This window comes from Dromaius novaehollandiae, chromosome 1 (assembly GCF_036370855.1).
Source record: "Dromaius novaehollandiae isolate bDroNov1 chromosome 1, bDroNov1.hap1, whole genome shotgun sequence".
NCBI lineage: Eukaryota > Metazoa > Chordata > Aves > Casuariiformes > Dromaiidae > Dromaius > Dromaius novaehollandiae.
Genome location: NC_088098.1, coordinates 118317566 through 118338979, shown reverse-complemented (window position 1 = coordinate 118338979; position 21414 = coordinate 118317566). Strand labels below are relative to the sequence as shown.

Below are 21414 nucleotides of genomic sequence, written 5' to 3'. Positions count from 1 at the left end.
AAGGGGGGTGCATGACTGGAGAGAAGGAGGAGGGGGAATGGCTCAGATACCTGTGAAATGCCAAACTATACCTTTAGGAATGTTCCCGGAACTGATATCCCTTAATATTGCTTTTGAAATCATTGAAATCTACTTTTTTTCCAGATGGAATATGCTACCAGAGATCACTGGAGGCTGCTAATTGAAACGAAACTACTATTGCGGATTGGTTCAAGCTTACACTGTGTGTTTTCTCGATAATCAGCTGCTCTAGCAGAGAGGCAGTGAAGACTCCTGCCCAGTGCCTTCCATGGCGAGGTGGTGCAGTTGCTCTTTATGTGAGAGAGCAACTGGAATGTATCGAGCTCTGTCTAGGGGTGGATGAAGAGCGAGTTGAGAGCTTATGGGTGAGGATTAAAGGTCAGGCTAACATGGGTGACACTGTTGTGGGTGTTTACTACAGGCCACCTGATCAGGAAGAGGAGGTCGATGAGGCCTTCTACAGACAGCTGGAAGTAGCCCCACGACGACAGGCCCTGGTTCTCATGGGGGACTTCAAGCACCCTGATGTCTGCTGGAAAGACAACACAGCTAGGCACAAACAGTCCAGGAGGTTCCTGCAGAGCACTGATGATGACTTTTTGACAGAGTTGGTGGAGGAGCCAACAAGGAGAGATGTGTTGCTGGACCTTGTACTAACAAACAAAAAAGGACTGGTTGGAGATGTGAAGGTTGGGTAAAGCCTTGGCTGCAGTGACTGTGAGATGGTGGAGCTCAGGATCCTGCAAGGAGGAAGCAGGGCAATAAGTAGGATCACAGCCCTAGACTTCAGAAGAGCAAACTTTGGCCTTTTCAGGGACCTACTTGGAGGAATCCCATGGGTTAGGGCCCTAGAAGGAAGAGGGGTCCAAGAGAGCTGGTTAATATACAAGGATCACTTCCTCCAAGCTCAAGATCGGTGCATCCCTATGAGTAAGAAGTCAAGCACAGGCAGGAGAGCTGCATGGATGAGCAAGGATCTCCTAGCAAAACTCAAACAGAAGAAGGAAGTATACAGAATGCGGAAAAGGGGACAGGCCACTTGGGAGGAATATAGGAATGTTGTCAGAGTATGCAGGGAGGTGACGAGGAAGGCTAAGGCCCATTTGGAATTAAATCTGGCAAGGGATGTCAAAGAACAAGAACGGCTTCTTCAAAGACATTGATAGCAAAAGGAAGAATAGGGAAAATGTGGGCTCACTGCTGAATGGGGTGGGTGCTCTGGTGATGAAGCATATAGAGAAGGCAGAGTTATTGAATGCCTTTTTTGCTTCAGTCTTTACTGCTAAGGCCAGCCCTCAGGAATCCCAGACCCTGAAGACAAGAGGGAAAGTCTGGAGAGAGGAAGACTTTCCCTTGGTTGAGGAGGATCGGGTTAGAGATCATTTAGGCAAACCTGACACCCACAAATCCATGGGTCCTGATGGGATGCACCCACAGGTGCTGAGAGAGCTGGTGGATGTCATTGCTAGGCCACTCTTCATCATCTTTGAAAGGTCATGGAGAACAGGAGCCAATGTCACTCCAGTTTTCAAAAAGGACAAGAAGGAGGACCCAGGAAACTACAGGCCAGTCAGCCACACCTCCATTCCTGGAAAGGTGATGGAACAGCTCATCCTGGATGTCATCTCTAAGCATGTGGAGGAAAAGAAGGTGATCAGGAGTAGTCAGCATGGATTCACCAAGGGGAAATCATGCTTAAGCAATCTGATAGCCTTCTATGATGAAATGACTAGCTGGGTAGATGAGGGGAGAGCAGTGGATGTTGTCTACCTTGACTTCAGCAAGGCTTTTGACACTATCTCCCATAACATCCTCATAGGCAAGCTCAGGAAGTGTGGGTTAGATGAGCAGACAGTGAGGTGGATTGAGAACTGGCTGAATGGCAGAGTTCAGAGGATTGTGATCAGCAGTGCAGTCTAGTTGGAGGCCTGTAGCCAGCGGTGTCCCCCAGGGGTCAGTACTGGGTCCGGTCTCGTTCAACTTATTTATCAGAGACCTGGATGAAGGGACAGAGTGCACCCTCAGCAAGTTTGCTGATGATACAAAACTGGGAGGAGTGGCTGATACCCCAGAGGGCTCTGCTGCCATTCAGAGGGACCTCAACAGGCTGGAGAGAGGGGCAGAGAGGAACCTCATGAAGTTCAGCAAAGGGAAGTGCAGGGTCCTGCATCTGGGGAGGAATAACCCCAGGCACCAGTACAGGCTGGGGGTTGACCTGCTGGAGAGCAGCTCTGCAGAGAAGGACCTAGGAGTCCTAGTGGACAACAAGTTGACCATGAGCCAGCAATGTGCCCTTGTGGCCAAGAAGGCCAATGGTATCCTGTGCTGCATTAGGAGAAGTGTTGCCAGGAGGTCGAGGGAGGTGATCCTCCCTCTTCACTCAGCCCTGGTGAGGCCGCATCTGGAGTACTGTGTCCAGTTCTGGGCTCCCCAGTACAAGAGACATGGCACTACTGGAGAGGGTCCAGCAGAGGGCTGCTAAGATGATTAGGGGACTGGAGCATCTCTCCTATGAGGAAAGGCTGAGAAAGCTGGGCCTGTTTAGTCTAGAGAAGAGAAGACTGAGAGGGGATCTTATCAATATATACAAATATCTAAAGGGAGGGTGCCAAGAGGTTGGGGCCAGACTATTTTCAGTGGTGCCCAGCAACAGGACAAGAGGCAACGGACACAAACTGAAACACAGGAAGTTCCATCTGAACATGAGGAAAAACTTTACTGTGAGGGTGACAGAGCACTGGAACAAGTTGCCCAGAGAGGTTGTGGAGTCTCCTTCTCTGGAGATATTCAAAACCCGCCTGGACACAATCCTGTGCAATGTGCTCTAGGTGACGCTGCTTGAGCAGGGGGTTGGACTAGATGATCTCCAGAGGTCCCTTGCAATCTCAACCATTCTGTGATTCCGTGATGCTCTGGATTTGGGTTACTGGTGGGGACGTGGGACCCCAAATCTGTTCTGAGTGAACCAAAAGGAGCATTCACAGAAATTAGATATGGAAAGAAAGTTAGTAGGTTTTCTGCCTTTTACAGCCAGACATGTTATCACCACATTTTCCATTTTACTCTAAAAATGAAATTAGGAGCCAGATTTTGCTGTCCTTTATTAGACTTCACTAGTATGAAGCTCTGTTTATACTAGTTGAAATGCATGCAAGAATAACGTGGAAGTATACTCTACATCAAATTAAGTGAAGACTCTGATGGGTAGATAGCACATATTAAACATGTAATACTAATAAAGAAGGAAGTAGAATGGAAACTTCAACTTTAGTCCTGGGCCCACACTCGCACATCTTTCATCACCCCAGTTTTATTCTATTCAGCTTCATGATAATGAAAAAAAAACAAATGCAAAGATCAGAGTTAAATCCTGACTTCCCCATTACTCACAATGTCTGGTCCCACAGTTCCTTTCTGGATTCCTCTCTCTGTCATTCTCCAGGTGTCATGCTGATGATTTGCAGTGGCACTGCTATTTGATTGCATGATCCGTTTATCATCTCCACACTTCAGCATACTCATTTTTCGTATTTTAATCAGTGAATGAAATAGCCCTAGATCACAAATGGAAATGAGGGAAAATACTTAGTGCTGAATCTTAGAAAAATTCTGACTATACTCCTCCTTGGGAAAACAAAATAAAGCTATATTTTTCAGTCTCAGGTTTATCGCATATTCTCTCAGACTGACAACACCTCTTTACTAGGCTTACAGTTTTCACACTGTGCAACAAATTTTGCTCTGACTCATTTGTACAAATCATCTGTACAGTCATTTTTGGATCAAGGTCTCATTTTTGTAGATTAGGTCGCAGCGAATAAGCACCAGAGTGCTACAAATAATCATCACAGACTTTTTCTAGTCAATTAGTCCAGGCAAAATGTCAGCTAAAGTTGGTACACATTCATCATGTTCACGTTAGGCTTTTGAGGTGCTATGGTGAAGAAGTCAGTCTCCATGGGCTTCCCTGGTGGCCGATGGGTGGAGATGGGTGGAGATGGGCTCCCTCAGAAGAGGGTTCGGGGCCAAAGTGGCCTCAGCAGCCACTTGGCAGGGGACTTCCTGAACCACAGGAGGTGTCTCGGTGCTTAGCAGCGTTTTTGAGGCAGGGAGAAGGACTGCACATAGCATTGAAGGAAAGGACATACCATGGTTTTATACTGGGTGGCAGTGATGAAGGTTTTGTTTTGTTCTTCCTTCTCTCGGGCATGGAGCTGATATTTCCATAGTATTATTGCTACAAGACTCCTTTTCTGGGTAGTCACAGGTGACTCAGAGCCCAGCACTGCATATTTAAAGTTAGAATCTTTCTTGCCCCTCCATGTACATTTGCATTCACTGATGTTGAAAGTCATCTGCCATTTTTGTCTCCCTTTTAACTTCGTTCTGAAAAGTATCAACGAGTTGCTGTATTTGTAGGATAGGGAGAGAAGGTCAACAGTTCAACAGAGTATTCACCATCACAAAGGTCATCACAAAGGTCATAAATGTCTTTAGAAATGAACTGGTAGTAATGCATCTGTAGTATTCTAATTAGTCTCTTGTATTGCCTAACGTCAAATGCAGAGAAGTGTACTACTTTCAAAGCATGAATTTAAAAAAACCCACAAAACTGACCAATGACCATTTGACATCTGGAGAAGAGAAGCAAATAATTAAAAGTAATAAATGCCATCCCAGCTATTTGTTTGGGAAAAATGCAAATTATCCACAGCACACTATTTTCTTCTGCTTTGAAAAATGTGTGCACAGGGAAAAAAAATCACCGTAGAATTCTCAGCATCGCTAGATCATTTTGAAAAGAGTATAATTATGTTAATATTTTTGAAATATGTTTCTGTTTAATATGAATTTTTGTTTTTTTTTTTTTTTTAACTTGCCATATTTGACATTTGGGAAACTTTCTGCTATCTCTGTAGCCAGCATGGGGGGAAAAATACATTTTAAATTGCAAGGGTCAATCTTTTCCTCAATATTATTCCTCAAAATCAAATTGCTGATGGTTACATTGAAAGTACACATTCAAAAATACTCAACCTGCTCAAAAGAGACATCACAGAATGGATATTTAAAAGAAATGAAGACAATTTATGACGTTCATGAGCAAAAGTTGGCCAAAGTCATTGCTCATAAGATGTGTGCCTGGTAATGGATGGAGCAGTGATCAAGGCCAGGGTTTTTCAAAGCAAAATGTCAGAAATTGCAGAAGAAAAAGGTTCAGTGTGTGAGGAAACTGGAGCTCCCTTTTGAGAGGAAAATGGAGAAGAAGCACCAAAACAATCAAATGCAAAAATATTTAATTTTCAATCTTTTACTTTGGAGATTAATGTGAGATATTCCCTTTTTCTCCCAAAGATATTTCCAGGCCCTAACACTCTTGCAGGTATTGGTGATGGGGAAGTAGGTGTCATCATTTTTTCTTTTTTTAATTTGCTTCTTGGAGGAAAACTAGTGACTGAATCATCCTTCTGAGGGAAGAGAAGGGAACGTGCCACCGCTACTCTGTGTTTCAACAGCCACCTATGACGTTTGACATAGGACCTAGTGGTGAGGCTGTGGTCAGGAGTCAAAGAACAGAGACCTTAACATGAATGGGAACATGTCCCTTATGAATCAAGAATTCAAAAACTAGCACACGTATTTTCTTTTAAAAATAAGAAAACCAAAACAGAAATTTTCAATTCAAATCAACCATGTTAACACGCTTTTGAAACATGACCTTGTCAGGTTCAGCTCTGGCTCTAAAGCATAATTAGCTGAAAGATGAATCATGCCAGGCATACGCAGGGCTCAGATTTTGTCTAGAAAGTTTCACTGTTCTGTTACAGTAGTTGAGGTGTTCCTGGGGGAAAAACATTTCTCAAATAATACATTCCCTCTCTAGCAGACATTCGGAGCACAATCAGAAAAGTACGCCCACTCTAACGTCACCTCTCCTTGATACAGCAGTCACCCAAAGGACTGCACATCTCTGCTTTGAAAACATTGCACAAACACAGCTGTGACAGATAGGTACTAAGCTGGCAGTAATTCACAATTGTATATTGCTGAACACAGCTAATAGGAAGAAGTAAGAAAATACTGGCCTTGTCTCTTAAAAGGCACTGCGAGCTGGATTCAGTTCCCCCCCACAAGCCCCAACAGCTAACTAGTGACAGCACAGTTGCTGGCATGGTCTCCGGGGCACGTCGTGGCTGGGGTGGCAGGGTGCATACATGGCCGACGACGGGAAGGCGTTTGGGAAAAACCAGGAGCCAAAATTGTTAATGCACACCAGCGTTTGGAGCAGCAAGCGACCTGGGGGGAAACCCAGAGGCCCCATGGACGTGGCACAAGAGGAGGGCCACGCTTGCTCAGCCACATGGCAAGAGGGATGCTCGCCTGTGGGAAAGCCTGGTGTGATAAGGGAGGCACATCAAAGAAACCCCAGCGTACAACTGAAATTAGTCAGACCAGGGGGGAAACTGGAGGCCAGACTGTTAGTCTCTGGCATGTCGACCTCCAGAAGGGTCAGAGGTATGTGCTTACAAACCTTCCTGCCTGGTTCTGCATAAACAGTGCATATTTATTAATGCTCGAGCAGCATTTCTGACCAAAGATATCACGTCTGCCCCTCTTCCCTCTTCAAATTCAGTCTTTTTAGAGGGGGTTTCATTGGTTGTTTTAATCCCCCCCCTTTTTTTTGACTGAATCACTGAAGCCCCAAGTGGTGTAAGGTAACTGTGTAAAATCTTGAAGGGAGAACAAAAGTATCCCAATTTTCCCCAGGGTGGATGGAGAATGTCCAGAGAAGTCTCCTGGTCACGAGGGGGTAGGGAAAGCCAATGGGCTGGCTGTGGGCAACAGCAGGATGATGGGAGCAGTGGTTTGACAAAGCAAGTAATGACATGAGCAGCAGTGATGAAACGTGGCTGAACCAAATTTTTAAGGCCAGATTCTTGCCCTTCTTTACTAAAGTAAACAAAGTTTAGCTGGCTTTCCAGCAAAGCCAAGCTTTTGTAGAAGGCTTGAGGAGCAGGCCCTGAGAAATCAAGTTCAGCATCATCCAGCTTTAACCACCCTGAGTGCCTGCAATGTGTACACGAGGTTAAACAAAATTTACCGTAACTCATATTTTAAGTGTCTCTGAACTTGGCCGCCCACACGGAAACAGCTTGGAGCAGGTGGTCAGTGAAGCCGGCTGATCATGTCTGGCTCCACTCATGATACTTGTGGGTTACTGACTCACTGCCTAATTATGAGCCCAAACAAAAGGCTTTAAGATAAACTCTAAGTCAAGAAATTGAAGGAGACAAGGTGAAGGAAACGATGATCCCAGCCCGTGTCCTAAATGCTTGTGATGGATGAAGACAAGTTATAAAACTCAATAAAACAAGGGCCTGTTGTGCTGGGCTTTGCTCCTCCTACTTTCCAGAGCACCTGAAGGAAAAATCGTGGGAGTGTGACAAGAAGCAGCAGGTGAGAATAGAGTCGTTCTCTGTGTCTTGTGCTTCTTCTAGCCCACTAATAAAAAAGGCTTTATTTTAGAGGATATCCTAAGCATCTCAGGGGGCAGAAAATGTTTGTTCTAACATAATAAAAATTTTGAAGTACTAATGGAATAATTGCTCCTAGATTAAAGTCTGAAGAATTCTGACAAAAATTATTCTTAATGATGTTTTCTTGTTCTGTTACTTTTTTACACTAAAGAACACACAATTGTGGGAGAAAACGCTACAAATGGGAAATGGTTAGCTGCTTGTTTATCAGACATGTAATATGCTGAAGTTTTATGTGAATATTACTTTCAAGGCACTCAATGTTATTAAAATATTTCCTTTTGTTTCAAATACAATTAAAATTACAGACATGAGGTTAAAGGAAAATAAACCATTTCTAGACGAGAATATTTCTTTAATCCACCACTGTGTGCCGGTTTTGCTGTCAATTCCTTACAATGACTGATTCTATGAAGTTTCCTGTACAGTCACAAGAACGATTTTGCATAGTGACTTCTAGCCCAGAAGTTATCATGCTCCCTTCCAATTCTGTAAAAGGTACTATATGATCACAGAATTTGGTGGCTTATATAGCAGCTGAAGTGACACCACTCACATCCTACTAGGGAGTTCATGATCCTACCTGGAAAAACAGGAAACAGAAGTCTGGGGACAAACAGAAGAGGAAGTGAACGCAACAATATTATGCATTTATTTAATTCACTACGTCTCCCACCCAGTGATGGCTGCGTGGTGCTGGTGGTTGTTTCTTTGGGGCAGCTGCATTTTCTTACCTGAGCGTATTGCCTGCAGTCACCCACAAAGTCCCCTGGCAAGGCAGAATTGAAGGGGCCGAAGGAGCACAGTCAGCCCTGGCCTCTGACTGGCAGCGACATTAATTTAGTTTCCATTTGCTATATTAGCAAGTCTCCTTCCTCTCACCATGTGTCCTGCCACTTTCTCAATTTATTGCCTCTCATTTATTTGGAATGTAAACCACTGTACCAATGGCACATTTAATTTCTGTTGAGAAAAGAAGAAAAAACAGTCACATTTCCTAAAAGGGGAATTTTCATTCAGAGAGCACAGAATGCATCATGAGTTTGCACGTTGCAAACTGGGTCTGTCCAGATGACTCACAGTGATTGCCAGCAGACATACCTGTACAAACACACACCCTGAAGTATTATAAATTAGTCTAGTTGTCTAACACACTTACTGAGCACCTAATACTGCTGCTGAAATATGTGCTGGCTTTGCTAGCATGGGAGGACATTGTAAGGTCTGATTTGAAGCCAGTTTAACTCAATAGGCTTTAGATCTGTCTTTACCTGGTGGAGAAATCCTCCAAAATAACTCTCGTTCAGCAGAGGATAACACAGCAACAGGACAGCTCTGCTCATGCTTCAAGTAAGGTGTATATGTCCTGCAACATCAGGGTCCATATGGATAGCTAACGATGCTGAGACCAATCACCCTCCTTCCTAAATTCCCTGATTTTGTATTATAGTATTGGGCCAGAGCGTACACTATGTTTGACAGTACAGCAACATAGTTTAGAGGTGTGAATTCTTATAGGCATTTCTATACCAGGATGCTGTGTTAGCTGAGCTATACAAGAAAAATAATTTCACCTATAGTAGGAGCTTTTGCTGGTATTAAAATATTATGAAGAATTGCTCCCCTTTACTGTAAAGTTTCTTTGGCAGATCAGGACCACAGGGTCATATATGAAAGTTATAAATGTAGGAAGCATTGTACTGATCTATACTGGGGAACCCTTTTTACCTCAAAGCCTTATGTTCTATGGGTGAAAAAAAAAAAAGGAATCTTCCCTTTGTGAAAGTGTTACATTTCCAGATACTCATATTCTGTGGTTCAGCTTCCTTCAACAGTGCAACATGTCTTAAGTCACAAAGGTATAATAATGCAGGTCTGCAGAAATAAATCTCTTTCTGATGTATTCATGAATGCTAAGGCCACAAGTGGAAATTTTCAAATGCTGTTTCCAAACTCCCCAATCACAAACTGTGTCACAGCCTGTAAAATAGCAATTCATGCAGTGCATTCCAAGAACATTTCACATGATGCATTTTCAGGAAAAAGACTATTACTTTAAAGCCTGCATGCAGCAGGAATTCAGCGGTCTGTTGCATCTTACTAGGAATTAATTTGTTTGGCTTTTATTTTCACTAACTGAAAAACACGACCACCGCTGGGGGGGTGTTCTTTGCTGTGTGTAGCTGGCAAAGCTAGGAAAGAGAGAACTGAAAGATTTCAGGAATACAGCTTTCCAGCCCAGAGTTATGTCATGTTTTACAGCATCCATTTGATTCTGTTTACCTGGCCATGTTTCTTCAAGTCAGTGGAAACAGTTATAGCTCTGCGTGAAGCAGACTTGGCTGCGGTTGGACTTCAGTCCCAAGCAGTCACAGAGCAGCAAATAGAGATCTGAATTAGCTTTAAAGCAGTGCGCTCGCGCAGTGGAACAATTTTGCCACAACAGCACGAGGCTCAAAAATGAGCTACTGGACACATCTTAGGGGGATTTTTCAGCCCCCATGAATTGTGCATTGCCTCCTAGCACTAGCCTGGTGCTGGTACCCAGCTGAATGCTTCAGCTGTGCGTGAGCTACTCTCCCACTGCAGCAGCTGTGTGAAGATCCCTCTCGCCTAACGTGGCCCCTGGTTATTCGTCCAGCTCTGGCAGCTCTTCTGCAGCCTCATTCCAGAGGTGTGAACACACTTCCCTCCCTTCCCTGTCAAGGGAGTCCAGGTAATCAGCTTGGACTGGCGGCTCGGCTTTCCGTGGCTAACGTTGGGTGAAATCAAGCGTTTCCTTCACAAATTTCACGACTGCAGTACCTCCAGGTTCAGGGCCTTTCAGTTTGTACTGTATCTCTAGTTCACCACAATATCCAGATTGAAAACACGTTGCAGAGATAGTTTGGGGCATATACTGGTATCAGATCTGTTCTGTTTCTGAAATTTGGTGTTCCCACGTTTGTAAGGCAAGACAGCAGTTTCTTCATTAAGTTTGGGCTTTGATAGTTTGATGCTGTCTCTGAAGCAGATGGGTATTCAGTTCCATATGTCATCCAGAGCTTTGTTTTGAAAATGCCAGGGGAAAAAAAAGAAAAAAAAAAAGCAACTTTAGCCAGAATCTACCCTGGACCACCATTAAGAAGTGGAGAGATATTTAGCAATTTTCTGAGTGAGTCTGAATACAGAAAACTATGTCAATGTAGTTTCCAGTTATATCTGAAGCATGAAAAAAACCCCTAAAATTTTAATTGAGAAAATGAGTATTTCACTAAAATCTTCTGGGGAGTTTGAGTCAGTTTTGTGATATCAAAGAGGTATTTGAAAGCTGCCTTTCTTTGATGTAGTTTATTTGAGATGACTTCATTTTAACTTCCTTCCATTTTAATTTTAAAATACAAAAATAATTTCAGAAGAAGTGCTTGAACTTCAAAAGAGCTTTCTGTTTCTGTGTCGGGTGAAAGAGATTTTTTTTTCTAAAATATATAGTGTTAACTGCTCACCAAAAATCCCCCCAACAAGTTTTGTTGACATAAAATTGAGCATCTCCTCATTCGCTCTTTTTTTGGAATTGCCACAGAAAGGAGAAATTGGTTCTTCCCTCTTTAGTCGAAAAGATATGTATGGAATCCTATGTTCTGACTTTGGGTCCCCACAGCTTCTTTCTTCTTTTTTTGGTAACCTCTTCTTCCCAGTGCACTGTTGCTCCATGCAGCTGTACGTCCTGCCTCTGCTGCAGGGACAGCTGAGCTCCCGGTGAATCAGCAGCAGAAGTGCCACAGTTTACAGCAAGAGGGATTAAGATGACTCCTCACTGATTTGCCTTTGTTCAGATAACTGGGGCTGATTCATGAGCCTCGCAGGCATCCCTGCACCAGGGCAAGACGGACAGCTGAGGGTGGCAACCCCATCAGACGTCTCAGGCGAAACCAGCCCTGCTTGTCAGTCAGTTGTTAGCGTCAGTTGATAGAGAGGTAATTGTCTCTCATTATAGGTTTTTACAAGGCCCAACAACGCAGCATTCAGATTTTAACATGAGCCAACAGACTGTATTTGTAAAGCAGCTGGATATTAACGGGAGGTAGGCAAATTCAGCACCTAGCTAGGTAATCACCCTTCTGGGCTAAGATCGTAACAGGGAAGAGCTAGAGACCTTTGAAAGTGAACTTTTAAATAAACACCTAAAAAAATACACATGTATCTATTACAAACCAGTACTTTTGGTAAAAAGAATGGGAACTGAAGGGGGTTTTTCATTGCGTTTTGTTTTTTAAAGAATAGTTAAGGATTTTGTACACACATGCACACACAAACGCACACATGTGTTTTAATCATTAATCCAGACAAACTAAAGATTATGCTGTCGCATTAAAGGCTAATGTGATGAAAAGATCAAGGCATTTAATGAAGTGCAAAATTCATCCTACTTATGAAAAGAAATGTTCCTCTCTCCAGGGAAAACTCTGTACAGAAAATGTGGCTTTTTAATGAAAGTTATTTGTGTCTGTTTAATATTCTGGAGCATGAGAAAAGATTTTTTGTTGTTGTTGTTTTGGCACGTTAATAGCGTGGAGTGCAGTACCACTTCATTTTTTCTAACAACTTGAACTCCTTGGCAGACAGCCCCATACTAGAGTGGATTACCTCTTTAGTTTAATGGGATAGTTCATTAGAAGATTCAGTCATGTAATTGGGGAGGATAGTAGAAAAATTTTAAGAACTTTCTAGCTGCACTAAGTTAGGTTCACCTCCTATCGAGTTCTGGGCACTGGGACCCACCACAGCCTTGCAGACACTCAGTTAATTACTCTCTGTCTCTAAGCAATTATTTCTGCCCCGGCTTCCTCCTCTCTGATGTTAAAGAACTTTCTAATGAATGTGAAGGGAAAATTAAAGAATCAAAACCCTGAATGTGCAAAGATCAACTATGTGAGACTTTTCAAGCTGCATAATGAAGACTGAGTTAGCAAAGTGCATGTAAAAGAGAAATCCTTCCAATGCAGATGACTATCTATGACTATCACTGTGCAAGCCTACTTAATAAAAACCTACCAGGGAGCTTTTAGAACAGGCTACTTTACATCGACTGCTCTTCATTATATTCGTATGCATCTTGCGATACTTAAACGCAGCGATTAAGTAAGCTGTTTCATACCACACAGTATTTTCCTTAAAGAGTCAAGTACACCTATATTCCTGTCCTCCAATAAATTGCACAGAGCTAAATCCAGAATTGTTTGTCAGGGGATTTGGAGAAAAGAAATGCATTACAGATGAAGGCTTTCAATAGTTTGTACAGATTTAAAGCTAAAAATCACCTGTTCAGTTTTCCTAAGGTGATTTTTCCTTACAACTGAGATTTGCAATAGATGATATTGTTAGAGTGAATGACAGTATGAAGCTATTTATTTCCAGCAGTAAGGAAATGATATATTATATTACTCACAAGAGGCACTGTGTATTCTGTTCTTCGAAGCCTGTATTCATCTATTAGTTTTAAAGAAACAAGGTTGTCAGAAGCATGGAACACTCCTGGCCCACTCTTAAATCAGTGCAAACTTAGGATTTTACTTATAGTTATTGGAGTGTGATGACAGCTTGCCCTAAGGAAAACCTGAATTACAGTAATCGTGCAGCAGATGTGGAAAGCTTGGACAACCTCATCACAATTGTCTGCAGAGGAAAGAATGCTACAGTGGACCGCTGATTATTTTTAAGCTCTGAAACTGTCCTAGAACTGGGATTTGTAGGAGTGAGGGAGGAATTTTAACTAAACCATTCTCACCTTATGATATCTCAGAGTAAGTGGAATTTCAGAAAACTATTCAATAAAACTGCTGTATTACTTTTGCAAGCCAAACCAAGGAAATACAAGTAGGGAAGTGGTGTACGGAGGAAAATCTCAAAAAAAAAAAAAAAAAAAAAAAGAAAGAGAGAGAGAGAGAGAGAGAATAGTGGTAGAAAGTCTGCTGTGCTTATAGGAGCATAAGAAAATAAGATGTCCCTATTGGGTCACAGATTTAATTGGCCCAGTATCCTCTTTCTGACTGTAGCAAAACGAAGTAGATTCCTTGGGAAAAGATTAAAAATAGATGAGCATATGATGCCACCTCCCAGTTTACTTTCCTGAACCCCAACCATTTGCATCTTGGACAGTCCCTGAGCCAGGCATGATCCCTGTGCACTCAGTAACCCTGGCACATTTCTGTGTCACCAGCTTTTCCAGTGCCCCCTTTCCCTTTCAGCGCTGATTACACCCCATGGCAAGGAGCTTCATGCTCTGCTCCATGTTGTGTGAAGGGCTGCCTCTTCCCACTTCTCTGAATTTGGCTTCTGCTAATTTCAGTTAACTCCCCCTAAATTATTGGAAGAGACAGTGAATTGTCAAGCCACCTTTAGGGAGTGAACCTGCAGCCTTGGTGTTTTCCAGCCACAGTCTGCCTAGCTACCTGACTTCTTTCATTGTGCGTTTTATTGGGAAAAAGAAATTAAGTGATTTCAGCGCACGAGCTGTTTTTGTGACTGCTTATGCACTTGCACAACATCTGCGTGACAGTTGTAATGACTACTTCCATGGAGAACAGTGTGAGGGAGATGCTTCTGCTCTATTTTGGCAGCCTGATGGGTGCCCCCGGAAGACAGCAGTGGAGCGGGCTGCTATTAAACTGAGGGCTAGACTCCGGGCAGGGAGGAAGGCAGGGTAAGAAATGAACCAAACAGCCTTAAAGCATAACAGAAAAGATAGCAAAGGCTCCAGCAAAACGTAAATGCCTCCCTTCTTAAGCTGAAATCTGCCCTTCAAGGCAGGTAACCTTGCAGAAGTTGCTGCAAGATGGGTCATCCTGCAAATAGGCTCTGCCAAGAGGCTCTCCAGGGGTCCATACAGCTCCCAGGAGCTGCTCAGGATAGACACCTCTTGTTTAGGGTTTCTCTACTGAGAAGTATTTTTACCAGGAGAGATGGTGGGTGGTAAAAGAGAGGTAGAGGACACTTCAAGTTTCCACATTTGGAGCTGTACAGAATAAAAAACAACTTTTGTAAAGACAACTTCACTGAAAAACAGGGTCACTGTGTGATTCAAATCTTATAGGACCCTAGAGGACAGCAGGGATCCAACCTGATTTATTAAAATATTTGAGGTGGTGATGGAGGTTCTGGGAATACCATTCACCAGAAGTCATCACACAGCACATGACCCTCAGCAGTTACTTGCCAGTTTCCTAATGAGGAGCAGGGTAGGTCCACCTGTTATCTCAGCTTAGAGGCTGCATTTGCTATATACTTTTCACAAGTCTTATTCTGTATTTGAGGCACACAAAGTATAAGTAGTAATAGGCACCCAGAGTTCAAGAGAAGGAGAATACCAATAGGATGTTTATATGCACCCCAAACTTGATTCATTACAGCTGAGATGGCAGAAAAAAACAATCATCATCTTTAATAACTCTGTCTAACAGCTGGTGTAAATTCACTGTTTAGGGCTAGTCTGCATGAGAAATTTGGCCATAGGAGCTGTGCCAGAGCAACTTCCTTTGTGGACTCTATCCTGGAATAAAAAATCACTTTACCTCTTAATAATATTTGTACTCACAAAATGGAAAGATTATTCTGGGATAAGGTGGTGCTTATTCTGGAGTCTCATCCATGTGGGGACTTACACCAAATACCAACAGAATACCATTTCAGTCCAGAATATTTACTCTGGTTGATTTTTTTCCAAGAAGACAGCCTTGTGACAAATATGTAAGAGTTGAGCATGCCTGATGAAGAAACCATGTATAGGGTATGAATACATTTAGAGTAGCTTTGAAATAATTTTTAGAAGTTCTAGAAAAATATGTTCTTAAAAGTGTTGAAATTTTAGAATTCCATGAAAGTTTTTCAGTCATTAAAACAAACACAAGGCTCTTAAAATAGGTGAAAAAATTCAAACATTCTCCAAAATAAAGCTGCATATTTAGATAATTACTACCATGGCTAGTGTGTTGAATACTGGAGTAAACTGTTTTTACCCTGTAGAAAATTCATACGAGAGATTGCTACATCTCTGTTATTTTATCAGAAGATGGACAATAACCCTGTAGTACAACTGAGAGTGTCCAAGTCACGATCTTACTCTGCCTCAGCGTGTGGCCTGCCCTTTGTGTGCAACAGCAAACCTTCAATCAGAACCAAGTTTACAGTTTGATGGACAACCCAGATATTAGGCTTGCCTATAAAACACGAATGCACAGATCCAGCAGTTGAAAAGGTTAGAATGGAAGGCTCCTCTTTACAGCTGCACTTTCTGTTTTAATGCATTCTGTATAAAACTCTGTCATATGTTTGAAAAAGAAAAGGCCTAGTTTAAATGATTAGGGTGCTGTCCTCAGGGGAAGTTGAAGATGTCCATGGTAACAGAATAAATAATAGAGAAAAAAATGGGTCACACTTTATTACAGGATTTCATGATAACACAGATCTTTTTTTCTGAAGTGTTAAACTGTGTCTTTTATTTATTAAAGCATACCAGACAACACTGTGGCATTCGGCAATCTGTAATTTATTAGCCGTGGTCCTCTTTCATCAGAAGTCATTCTAAATAAAATTGTGGCTGTTTTTTATTTACTGTAACCCAGTGTGTTCGGTAAGAATGATGATCTGGCAGGTGAAAGTGAACAGCAGAGAAAACAGACTGAGATTTTCAAAGAAAGTGAATCACACAGTACAAGCATAATGTTCAAATTCTCCTTAGCTTAACGTACGTTCATACGTAACTGCACAGTTAAGCTGTGCTTTGGTGTGGGCCGAAAGCCCAGACATAACCTCAAGGGTAGGGCAGCACAGTGGTGGACACGTCACCTGCCAATGCTGGACACCTAGAGCACCGCCAGGGCACTGGCATGTGCTGAGGGTTACACACGCTGCGTGGTTACATGTGGGTGGCAGTGACTGAGACCCCCTTCAGCAGTGAGTGATGGCCCACAACTCCAGAGCCTACTCCACCACCCGGAGAACCTGCCAGAGGAGGGCAACGAGACTAAAGCTGAGTTTCATAAGAGAAAATCATGAGGCAGGTACGAGGCGAGGATGGAGGTTAAGGTAGAAGCTGATGCCTTCAGGATTGTGCCAAATGTCTTGAGGTCTTCTTTTGAAATGTACAAGCTGCTGTTGGAACTGGGTAGAGGCTTAGCCTGTACGAATCTATTTTTAATTAGTACTTCACTTTCTGGGAAATGGAGTCGCTAGGATATACCTTATGCAAGGGCAATGAATCAGTTGTAACATGCCTTGAGAACCACTTGAAGGAATGACTTCAGTTTGAAAAATCTTTTCTTTATTTTTCCAGCTGGCAGGTTTCCAGCTTTTCTGAGGCACATGGAAGGAGAAAATCATCACAGGCTTTGAGCTGATCACTCCTCAGATTGATCTCAGTATGTGAGGGAACTTACTAGCAGACTTAGGAAAGTATGTGACTCTTTGTTTTGTGTGTGAGGGTTTTTAAATTCCTGCTGTCAAAGATAGAGGTGCATCCTGCCGTCTGTACCTTCGCATCTGTGCTATTGCTAGGAAAACTTGTGTCCAACTGTTCCCACTTTTTAAAAATCTACCCCATCACAGGGCTCCCTCCATCTTGTTTGCTTGATGGTGAGAATAAGGGATTTTCTCTCTTTTCTTCACCTCTGAGAAAGGGAAGGTCAGCAACATGTATGAGCTTTGGTAAGTGCCCAATCTAGCTGCAAAGTGAGTGGGGGAGCTGCAGAGGCACAGACATACCACTAGGCTCTTTACGACCTACAGTGTAGGTGAAGGAAGGGCATGAGTCCTGCATATGCTTTGCCTTAGGCCTCTCTGGGCGAATGTCACATCTGAATACCAACCTAGTCTGCCACCACCCTGCCAGTCTCCAGCCTCCAGTTATCCTTATTTGTTACATGAAGAAACATGCATTCAGGATCATCTAAAATCTGGACATACAGCCTTCGCTCCAGCAAGCTTTCCATTTAAGTTATATCTCCGTGGTAGAACCCAACCATGCAGCAAAGGAGTATGATGAAGACATGTGAAGGTTTTGATACAGTTATGGTAGGGTTTTTAATGCATTTTTCTTCTTTTTCCTCTCTTCAGCTGTTATGTCTTTTGCAGACAGACAACAACAATTTGGTTTGCTCATGCTCTCAGCTATGCATTCCCAAGCTGACTGTGCACCAGAAACCACATGGCCGTGATTAGTGTAGCACTGTGCCCAAGCTAATAAACTGGGCCCAGAGGCAGGATATATTGGGTTGGGCTCACTGCCACACTAATATGTCTACCTGGCATCCATCTATTAGAAAGTGCCACCAAGGCGTAGCTTCCTTTTCCTTCAAAAGACCATGTAGCTGCACCTTTACTTATCTCCCTAGTGTTTGGGGGTTAGCTCTGGAGGAAGGAGGATTTTGGAGGAAGGAAATGAAATGGAGGTGCCCCTCACCTGCCTGGCAAGGGTGAGGAGGAAATTCCATGCATGGTGGTCAGCTTAAAAGAAACAGGGGTTAGAAGGGAAATACAATAGGAACAGTCAGGAGGTGTAGAGACAGAAGATGGAAAAATAAAGACTTCATTCATCCTGCTGTGATATGTTTTATGGTGGTGTTAGGACCTTAGTCCTGCTGGTGAGTGAGTGGATGGAGATAACTAGAATGCCTCACGTTCTGTCTCAGCAACATATGAACACCTTGAGCAGAGGAGACTTTTCACATTGCCATCCACGTCACCTAGCCCAACAAAACAAAACTTATTTGGAGGACTTTCTGATTGTTTTGCTTCTCGAGACCCACCCAGAACGGCCTCCTTAATCACGTCCCAGTCCTCCCTGTGCTGGTTCCTGGGAGGCTGGGCTGGTGGCACTGTAGCAGCTGGCTCCGTGGTCAGAAGTGCATCTGAAACGTTAACATCAGTACCAGTTAAATCTAACTGAAGAAGAGGAATGGACACAAGAAAAGGGATTCTCCCACCTATTTCCCTCAGTCAAAGAGGTTTGTAATATTTGGTATGAGAACTGCCATATAAAAATGTCATATGGAAAGTCAGCCCTATTCCATTGGCTTCATCAGCTTGTATAACTCTGGAGGTGTAGGAGAAGAAAATTTGTCTAGACCACAAACCTAATGGAAGTAGAAGCCACAAAGATTTCAGTCTTCCTTTTCATTCCTTCTCTCATCCTTACAGTTTCAGTTCACCTCGTACAGCTGCTTCCCATTTCTTCCTCTCTTATTTCTCTTGAGAACTTGCCTCATGAATGTGGTGTGTTTGATGGGGAAGGTCTGGCTAGTTACCAAACTGAGTCATCTCGAAGGGTGACTGATGAAGCACCTCTGCTCTCAGGTGCAGAGCATCCAGTCTTCATGTCCCTGCTGATCTGAGGAATGAGGCGCAATGCTGCACAAGTCAAATGTATTCCCCACAGATCATGGTCAACAACTATTTTATTTAGCTGCTGCTATTAGACCACCATAGAAGCTCCTAAGCTTCTTTGAGGCAAGAAGTCCTCACTTCAGAAATAGATCTATATATAGTCCTGGATAAAGTTGGGGGATGGGAGAAGGGTTCTGTTTTGGCTTATTGTAGAGGCAGGACTAACCTTAAAGTTTTGAGCTGAAGCTAGACATACCCACATGTGGGGAGGGGGCAGCAGAAAGAGGAGGTAGAGGTCCTTGCAGACCTTTCTCTAGTGAATTGTAATAGATTCCTGCACATTCAATTAGTGGGATGGAGACCAGATTAAAAACAGATTACTGTCACTGTAGCTCATGTGGAGCAGAATCCTAGCTCTGCTCAAGATGTTGCTCAGATGTGAGCCAGCCTCTTTACCTTTCCAGAAGTGATTCAGGAAAGCATTACCTCTGCCATTAGAATGGATTTGTCCTGCAAAAATTCACAGCATTTTGCAGAGGTGGTTTCCTGGATACACTTGCAATTGCAGTTAGTTAAAAAGAATCGTATCTACCCTATTGTTCTTTTCCTTTTCCCCTGAATGCTGTGCTGCTTTAATCCATACTAGAAATTTATAATTTCCTTAAGTAAAATTCTCAAGGTCATTTGCATCATGACTATGCAAATATCTGTATAAACATCCTGCTTTCTAACAATACTTTCTTCTTTGGTGGAGTTTGGTTGTGAAATTCTGACCTTTATTGTGTTTGTGTTTGCATCTCAACTCTTTCAACAGGGACACAGAAAGTGACAGGCTGCACAAACTCTGTTCACATACGAAGCACAGTAGCAGAAGGCTAAGATAAGAAGAACACGTCTGATGGGGAACCTTTTGGTCCAAACACGTGGGCTGGATGGAGTTGATGCACCACATGGTAACTTGGGGAGTCCGTCCAAGCTTTAGGTAGAAACAGGAAGTCCAGCAACACGCTCAGCTGTCTGCTTCACTGCCAGTTTGCAAAAAATCCTGTCAGACTGCTTCCCATTCAGGCTGGGATAAGTCATTTCCTCTCTTTTTGCTTCTGTTCCCTCTGTAAAATGGAGGTGAGTGCTTCCTTTCATCTCCCTTTTCATTTATCTTGTATGGCTACAGTACAGGTTCTGCCTTTTTTCTCTTTGTGTAGGCATTGGGCCCCAGATTGCTCCTGAGGATGCTGGGTCCTACTGTTGTACAAGTAAATAGGTTGGAAGAAAAGCTTGAGGCAAAGAAGGGGAACACGCACACTGAAAATGAACCTGCAAACAGAGAAGAAGCAGATGAACTGGTGCTATAACTTGCCACAGTTCTGTTAATTTGAGTATAACTGAATTTATGCTGAATATGCTCCTCTCAGCCTAAGAGAGAAAGAAATGACCCCAACAGTGAAGGCAGAGTTTGGGCAAAGAGGGTCCTGTGAATCATAAAGGGGGTCCTAGCAATGCAAAAAGGAGGATATGGCCCAGAGAACAGTGAAGACATCTGCCAGAGACAGGAAACAGACTGACATGCTGGGAACACGGAGGGCATGGGCTCAAGGAGAGGTACATGTTGAAAATGCAAAGGTATTGGAAGAGAGAGGAAAACATCAGATCACAAGGCATGAAGCTGGTGCTGAGAACCAAGAGGTGACTCAGAGGACAGAGCACACTTCTCTGTTCGACAGATCTGGTGCTGCTTGGAGATTTGTATCAATTAGCGTGGACTGACCACCAGTATATGTAAATGAGCTCTCTTTCCAACCTCTCTTAGTCATTTTCAGAGGAGGTAGGCAGGGAACAGGAGAGCATATACATATACATATAAACATACATACATACAAATACATATATGTGTGTATATATATATACACACACATGTGTATATATATACAACACGTGTATATATATACATGCATATATATATACTCACATATATAAAAAGTTAGAATATTTATGTTTCACAGAAGAGACCATTTCTGGGCACTTCTCTGTATTTAAAAATATGCACTGGCAATTCAAGTGAATAACACCCAGCCACTTCCACTTTGGCCCGACAACTGCCTTTCTTTTTTTGATTTTGTGTGTCTCCCTGTAACAATACGTGAAGCCAAATCCAGAGACTTGCCTAAGCAAGCCTCCTTGACATGGTGCCCTCTGGACCCCCAAAGACTAGCTCTGGTGAACTCTTAGAGGAAGCAAATTCCACAAGCAAGAGTTCACTCCTGGAACAGGCACACAGGAGGGAATACTCCTCTGCTGCAGAGATTTCAGATACGTGGTTTCTGGCCCCTGTCTAGCACACTCAGTGTGTGTTGGTATATAAATGATACAGCTACACTTTGTAGAAGATAACCCTTCTTTTTTATGTAAATAGCTTTCTGGTTGCAGAACAGATCTTTCAAAGGCAAAGTACAGTGTAACGAGGTTGTCTGGAATTTGCGGATAATGTGAACCAAAGCCT

At 42.9% G+C, this 21414-nt stretch overlaps 1 long non-coding RNA gene and 1 pseudogene across 1 annotated transcript; both read left to right on the top strand.

Moving 5' to 3' along the window:
* Window positions 1-410: 410 nt before the first annotated feature.
* On the top strand, window positions 411-2849 carry LOC135327257 (uncharacterized; annotated as a pseudogene).
* Window positions 2850-7303: 4454 nt separating this feature from the next.
* Window positions 7304-20640, top strand: LOC135329372 (uncharacterized). The gene is made up of 3 exons (XR_010390816.1): window positions 7304-7479; window positions 19732-19870; window positions 20120-20640. It is a non-coding gene; the product is annotated as an uncharacterized LOC135329372 (long non-coding RNA).
* Window positions 20641-21414: the final 774 nt, after the last annotated feature.